Here is an 8,216-nt window from a genome sequence, read left to right as displayed (position 1 = left end):
ATGTATGTGGTGTGGGGAAAATAATAGCCCAGGGGAAGCAGAGAGGAAAATGTCACTAGCCTTCACACACAATCAGGAAAAGTCTGTGCTACCAGCAGCAGGCAGAGTGGAAAACCTCGTAATTCGTGGGACATTGCAAAGAGAGCTCAGAATACCAACAGAACAATAGCAAAATATATTGAAGACTACTGTGATACCCCCTAACAAACCTTTGGAAAGCTAGTCTGGAAGGATAAAATAGTTCTCCAGGAACCTCACCATCAGAACAATCCTCAAGAGTATGTGTAGAAATATAAGCAATAGTTAATATCTAACAATTAAAATTCACAATACCTGCCTTCCAACCAAAGATTACCAGGATGCAAAGAAGGAGAAAAGTTCACCTCGTACTGAGGAGAAAGATTAAACAATAGAAACCTACCCAGAAATGAAAAAGAGGATGGAAGTATTGCACATGCACTTGCAAACAACTGTTAGAAAGAGGTTTTATATACGTAAGAATGTACACAAAGGATGAAGTGAAACAGAGATATAGAAAATATGAAAACAAGGAAAACCCAACTTCTGGAGCTGAAGAGTAGCACGTCTAAGATGAAAAATGTAGTAGATGGGCTTTCTTTCACGTTAGACACTACATAGCAAAAAGAGAGAGAGAGAGACAGAGAGAGAACTTGAATGCATGATCATAGCAGTTGTCCAGAATAAAGCAGAGAAAAGGAAGGGTGCAAACCACGCCGTGCACACAAACACTAGAGTAGGTGTGAGCTTTGTAGCAATTTCAAGTGGCCTGGTAGATAAGAAATTGGCTGAGGTACAGAAAAAAAAAATGTTTGAAGAAGTAATGTCTGATTATTATCTGAATTGCATGAACCCTCTACACCCATAGATTCAAGAATTCAGGAATCCAGCCAACAAAACCCCCAAACATAAGGATCATGGAAAAAACCCCTCCTTATCAACCTACATCCTAATAAAATTGCTTAAGACCAATGCTAAAGAAAAAAATCTAAAAAGCAGATGGAGATGAGTCCATTGCATTACCTGTCACGTCCCTAATTGTGTAGATGGTCTCTGTTTCTTTCTGGTCTGTGTTACTCTTGGAGTCTCTCTTCCCTTACAGGATCCCCCTTCCTATTTCTTGCAGGGTGGTTTAGCGGCCAAATCCTTTGAGTTTCTTTCTGTCCTGGAAGCTCTTTATCTGCTCCTTTCGGAATGACTCCTTGCTGGATAAAGTATACTTGGCTGCATGTTTTCTCATTTAGTACCCTGACTCGATCACGAGCCCTTTCTGGTGTGCCAGGTCTCTGTGGATAATTATGTGGCTAGAAGACCCTCTTGTCTCAAGCTGCTTTCAGGATTTTCTCTTTCTGTCTGAAATTGCAAACGTCACTAGTATATGTTAGGGTGTTCCTCTATTCTTATGGATTTGGGGAAGAGTCCTCTCTACCTCTTGGACTTGAATGCCTGTTTCCCTCCCAGATTAGGGAAGTTCTCAGCTACGATCTACACAGATAGATCTTCTGTCCCTCTGTGTCTTCTCCCTCGGGGCCAGAAGTAATTCCAATATTGTTTCCTTTTGTGGCATCACTGATTTTTCGATTCCTCCACCCATGGTCCATTCGTTGGCTTTCTCTCTTTTCCTCAGCTTCCTTCCTTTCCATCAGCTTGTCTTTGGTGTCACTGACTCTGTCTTCTGCCTCATTGACCCTAGCCGTTAGAGCATCCACATCCAATGTAGACTGCATCTCAGTTAGAGCCTTTGGAATTTGGGCCTGATTCGATTTCATTTCTGCACTATGAGAGTCTCTCGTGTCATTTGTCCTTTTTTCAAGCCCAGCTAGCAACTTTGTAATTGTCATCCTGAGTTCCAGCTCTGACATCTTACTTAAAACCGTATGCATTAGATCAGTGGCAGGGAGTGTTACCTCTGGCTCTTTCTTTTGTTGTGAATCCCACCCTCTAGTCTCTTTTCCCAGAGAAGAATGGATGGGGGACAGAGAGATTAGGATCTCACAGGGTGGACAAAACAGGGTGATCCACTTGGTCCCGAGTGTCTTTTGGTCTGTGTGTTGGAAGTCACTAAATCCCAAAATTGTAAAGAAAGCCAAACATATATACAGAAATCAAATTGAATATAGCGAAAGGAAACAAAAAATGAAGAATATATGTATAAAATGTCAATGTAAAAAATGAAAGTTAAGAAAAGATTGAAAAATGAAGAGTTGCTAAAATAAAAAAAAAGTAGTTGGAAAGGGAAAAAAGAAAAAAAAAAGAAATGGAAAATTTTGAATGGAGAGAGAAATGAATCATGAGAAAAAGCCTCGAGCTCTAGGTGCTATTTTCCCCTAGCGCTGGAGTTTGGCCATCCTCTTTGGTCTGTAAACTTGCTGTTCACTTGTTCTTTCACCTCGTTTTCGGGGGGCAGGGGCCTAGTGCGCTGATTCTCAGGTGTTTTTGCCTGGACGGGGATGCACTGCCCCTTGCCAGGGGGCCCGGTGGGGCTCAGGGTCAGCTGGTTGCTCTGTGTGCCTTGTGTTCCCAGAGGGCTTTCCCTGCCTCTTGAAAGGGTGAGAATAAAAACGGCCGCCCTCATCTGTAGGCGCAGAGGTGTGATGCTGTTGTGCACCAAGTTCTGTAGACTTCTGCGGTGCTCCCCACACCAAAGCTCCTTGGGGAAGGCGGAGGGTCACAGCGTTTCTGTCCTTTGCAGGGCTCCCAGGTGGAGAGCTTCCGATCAAGTGGACTCCCCGTCAACCGACTTTGTGCAAGGAGAGGGATCTCTCCCTTCTCCTCACTTGTGTCTGGAGCAGGAAGCGTAGGCACCGCTCTCACAACAACTGAACTGCAGGGTTATCAAGAATTGGGGCTGGCAGGGGCAGGGGGTCACTGCTGGAGGAGCCTGAGGGGTGTGGAGGGGCTATGCCCAGTGCCAAAGCTGCCGGTTGAGGCTCTGTCCATCCTGCAGCTTCCATGAGCACCCAGTGTGCTTTGGAAATGAGGAGGTTGTGGAATACAGGTGAGGTTCAGTGGGGGTGGAATCTGGAGCCGACGACCAGGAAAGAATTCTTGAGACGTCTTTGGTGCAAAATTGGTGGTTTATGACAGGACCCGTGGCAGAAAGAGCTGCTGCCCCGGCTTGTGAGGGGTGGCTGATGATAGACTATGGGGTTGGGGGAAGGTAAGGAAAAAGGGAGGTTGAGATAATACTTGCATATGTTAAAGAAGACTCCCAAGGTACAGAGGCCTTGCCATTGTCTAGGGAAGGTGGTTTTGCCCTCTAGCAAGGCATGAACATTAAGACGGTTGGGAACTTCCTGGAGGCTGCAGATTATAAGGACATTTCATTGTATCTACTTTCCCTTCAGGAAGCTAAGTAACTGATAGAAAGGCTTGGTTCTTGGAAAGTGCTAAGACATTGGGAAACTGAGGGAGACTTAAGTCTTGCAGGATTGTGGTGTCTATAGGTGAACTATTTCTTTGCCCTTTAGGGCAGCCGGGAGTGCCTGAGGAATGTCACGTCCACCCCATGGTGTGTGTGTGGGGGGGGTGTCAATTCCGGCTTTGTCCTCAGCTAGCCTTCTCTTCCCTCCTCAGTAAAGGTCCCTCCTGTTCACAGAGGTTCAAGCAATTCTTGCTGTTGCCACCTAGTGGACCTGACCTGAGCTGCCATGAGAGGTTCCTTCCTGCAAGGAGAGGGCCCAACAAGGATGGACATGGAGCAAGCAGACAAGTGTGGCCCGGCCGACGCCCCTCTGCTGGCCTGGAATCAGGACCCAGTTGCTCTACTTAGAAGCTGAGTTCTAGAGCAGGAGGGGCTGAAGTGGCTGGGGTGTGTCTCGGGACGGGGTCTGGATGAGGGGTGTTCCAGGAAAGGGGGCAGTGATGCTTGTGGAGGGAGGATCCATGAGGGTGGTATGGGCAGCTCTTCCCTGCTCCAAGGGTCCCGCCCAAGTAGCCTGATGGCCTCACTGCTGGCTTGTCTTCCTCATGATTTCAGGGTTCGTCTCTAGTCTCCGGGGACCCTCCTTTCCTGAGCAAGGCTCCATGGAAAGAAAGAGAGTACAGATAGAGGACCCTGCAGCCAATACTCCAACAATGGGACTAAAGTGTGTTCCAGAAATTGTGCTTTTAGGAAACAGTCCTAAAGCAAAAGAGATTTACAGCACATTGTACTCTTCACTTTAAGGATGAGACTCAAAGAATTGGAGATGTCTTAGTTGTTCGGCAGGTGGTGCTGCTGAGTAAATGATGTGTGGCCCCTGAAAATGCAGAAGGGGACAGGAGAGGAGTAGCAGTGCCTGTCCACTGTGGGGACCTCAGGCCGAACAAGAGCCCAGCTGTGGAACCCTCCCTGCCCCACCCTGTCCCACACACAGGCAAACCCCCTCCCCCACACACACTCAATTACCTGATATGTTTGTAATAAAGAGGAAGATTTAATATGCAGTCTTAATATTTTTCTAATATGCACATTAGAATCATTGAAACCTGGCCTATCCAGGAAAATGAAAGATTTTGAAGGTGTCTCATGGACCCAGATATTTCTGGCTCTTGGGTCACACTTACAAAAGGGAAGCCTATCCCAGATCATGAAAACATTTCATTTTGGGGCTTCACATGTGCAGTATTGTATCAGGACTATTCCTTTGTAGTAAAATGGGTTTTTTTTGTTTGTTTGTTTCTGTTTATGGTTTTGTTTGTTTTTTAAGAGAAAAAAACCTGAAAAAAATATGAATCACTCATAGGTTACGTAGCTAGATACAAAAAGGGCACACTGTCTGATCCCACACACATGAAAACCCAGAAGAAGCAACTCACAGAGGTGGAGAGGGGAGCCGTGGCTGCAGGGACTGGGCTGAGGGAATGAACAGTATCTGACGAGTGGCACGGGAGTCTCTGGGAGGGAAATACTGTAGAAGGACAAGGCTGTGAAACACTCTGTACCTAATGACACCTGGAAGTACAATGTAAAAGGATCAGAGTAAAATTCCATGAAAACTCAATTTATCCTTTATTTATATGACCAGAATATATGAAACTATGAAATAGGTGCATGAACAACGCAAAAATTAGAAACACTGGAAGGACAGGGGAGGGGAAGCCATCCTTTGGGGATTCAGCGAGCAGGAACTGCTGCTCCGGGGCCGAGGCCGGTTGCTCCACTGAGAGAGGTGGTTGCCGGCGCCCTTCGGCAACCCTGATAACTGGTGCTGCAGCCTGCTTGGACTCTGGGGCTGCCAAAGGTGCAGGTGGCTCTTGTAGCTGCTGACAGGGGATCAGAGCTCTGTGTATATCCTGCCGTGGCTCTGACATGGCAAGTGGCATCAGGGGCCTTGCTCCGGGGCTGAGGCCGGTTGCTCCACTGAGAGAGGTGGTTGCCGGCGCCCTTCGGCAACCCTGATAACTGGTGCTGCAGCCTGCTTGGACTCTGGGGCTGCCAAAGGTGCAGGTGGCTCTTGTAGCTGCTGACAGGGGATCAGAGCTCTGTGTATATCCTGCCGTGGCTCTGACATGGCAAGTGGCATCAGGGGCCCTTCAGGGACCTCCATAGCTGGTGCTAGAGCCTGGTCGGGCTCCGGGGCTGCCAAAGGTGCAGGTGGGTCTTCAAGCTCCTGACAGAGAGTCAGAGCTGTGAGTATATCCTGCCATGGCTCTGAAACAGGCTCTTCAGGGACCTCCATGGCTGGTGCCGGAGTCTGCTCAGGCTCCCGCGCTGTAAAAGGTGCAGGTGACTCTTCTCGCATCTGACAGAGGGTCAGAGCCATGAGTATATCCTCCGCTGGCTCTGACATGGGACGTGGCCTAAGGAGCTCTTCAGAGACCTCCATAGCCGGTGTTTTAGGCTGTTCAGACTCCGGGGATGCCAAAGGTGCAGGTGGCTCTTGGAGCTCCTGACACTGAGTCAGAGCTGTGAGTGTTTCCTCCGCTGGCTCTGACATGGCACGTGGCCTAAGGGCCTCTTCACAGACCTCCATAGCTGGGACTGGGGCCTACATGGGCTCCGGGGCTGCCAAGGGCGCAGGTGTCCTCAGCTAGTGGATCAGAGCTCTGACCACCAGCTGCATTGGGCCTGACACAGCAGGTAATGTCCCTGATCTTTTGAGTTGCTGAGCTCCAGCAGCAGTGATGGGATTTTCCAGTTCAGGCTCTGAAGCTGCAGCAGGCACCACAGTGGGAGCTGGGACTAGCTTTTGGGGTGGTTCTGGATCTCGCTCTGGCTGCTGCTGTCGCTCCAAGAAGAGAAAGTATAGTCATCATGATTGTCTTTCCATGTCCTTTCCAAATGAAGGCAACTTTGCTCACCACTCAATATTGTCTGAGTCTAAGAACCCGTCCCTGGGTGGTCTCCCCAGACTGTAGCCCATGGGGACAGTGATCTGAGACCACTCCTTGCTCCCAGCCACACTGCAGTCTGCAGAGGCTTGCTCTGTGTGGCCCATTCTCTCCCCTCCACAGGCCTCCATCAGTCACCCCCAGTCCTCCTCACCCCCAGCCTCTGGCCCAGCGGGCTCGAGATGTCGCAGCCGAGAGAGGAGGAGCCAGGCACGTTGCTCCAGGTCTGAGCCTGGCACGTTGAGCCCTACGTATGCCAGTAGTGTCTTTAGGCAGGGAAATTCTGGGGGCTGGAAGAAATCTTCAGGGTAGTGGCCCAGCCAGGTGCCCAGGATGGAGGAGATGGCCCTGGGGACAGACAGGTGGGCAGAGGAGTCAGAGGACAGGGCACCTCCCACACGGATGCCCCAGGGAACCCCTGTGGGAACCTGGGCCCCTGGGTCCCCGGCTCCTGGCTGTCAGAGCCCATTCCTACTCCATGTCCACCTGTGATGTGGCAGTCCTGCCTGAGGCAGGCCTGGTCACTGAGGAGGGGCTGGCCCAAAGCCTCTGTGAGTGGGAGCCCTTGACCCCTGGTGTGACCATTTCTGTCCTCGTCGTGGAAACTGGACGCCCTGCTCAGTCTCCCGGCCCACTTGCCGCGTGACTTCCACTGCACGTGGGCAGGGAGGGGTGGCGTGTCTGGCGTGGTCATTGCCCTCAGTGCACACTAGTGCTCTGTGACTATCCAACCAAGGAGGGAACAAAGGGACTCTGTCCCATCCCTGGCCTTCCCAGGACCCTCCCGATACCTCCCACTTCCCCTCCCGTGCCTACGTGCTGCCTCGTTCAGTAGGTGCCAGGAGAGGGTGTCCTTCCGTGGACACTAATCTCCCACTGGGTGGGGGACGTCCAGTCCCCAAGCCCTCCCTGGGTCTTCTGAGTACCTGCTGAGCACCCGGTGTCAACGTTCCACCAGATGTGTGGAAGCCATGCCCTTTGTTCTGGGTCCCAGGATTGGGGTAGAGACAGGGCTGGGAGGCGGCGGGGATGGGGAATGACTCTGTTAGGGGCTGAGGCTGCCCTCCAGCCCCCTCTGCTCTCCCACAGTGCCCACACCCCACCCAGGGCTCTCCAGGACCCCCTTCTGCAGAAGAAGCCCTCAGACCTGGACCCTCTCAGGAATTGCAGATGTGTGGGATGAGGGTGCAGCAGCCCCCACATCACAGTCCCCTCTCTGCCCTCTCGAAGAAGGAAGGGCCCTCTGCATTAGCCAAAGCTCACTCATATGCCCTGCTGCTCCTGGGCTCCGCCGATCTCATCCCAGGAAGAGAGGACGCATCCGTAGCTAGAGGAGGCCGGAGGGGTGGTGGTGGGGGGGTCGCATGAAATGCCCTGTGAACCCTCCCTCTCATCATACCTAGTGTCCCTGTCTGACTGCCGACTAGAATGGAGCCCTGGGGTGCTCCCGGGTGCTGTCTGCTGTGTGCGCCTGTACTTTTTTTTAAATGGTATACTGGAAAAGGACTGGGATTCTAGTTGTACCATAGTTAAATATCACCCTGTTAATTTCTGCAGCATGTTATTTGGAATTTGGAGGAAAGCTATAATGGAATCATATGTTTCCATGAAACTGGTATTTGGTGCCATATGGAAGTGTGGTTAATTGGTCTTCTACAAGCTGTAAAATAAGACATTCTGTGACAGGTAAACATCACAACTGGTTATCGTAAGTAAAACCATGAAGCCAACAGGGTCTTGAGATACCTTTGAAGCTTATTTTGCTGGCCTGTACCAGACTGTGTCTACATTACTCTTATTGCTGAAAATGTTGTGTAGCATAGGACTGCACTCAGATTAGTTTGTTTATAAGAAGAGACTAAAACTACATTTGGTTTTTACAT

This window comes from Ursus maritimus, unplaced genomic scaffold, assembly GCF_017311325.1.
Source record: "Ursus maritimus isolate PB19 unplaced genomic scaffold, ASM1731132v1 scaffold_9, whole genome shotgun sequence".
Classification (NCBI taxonomy): Eukaryota; Metazoa; Chordata; class Mammalia; order Carnivora; family Ursidae; genus Ursus; species Ursus maritimus.
The sequence above is the reverse complement of the archived record's forward strand: the minus strand, read 5'-3'. Positions refer to the sequence as shown.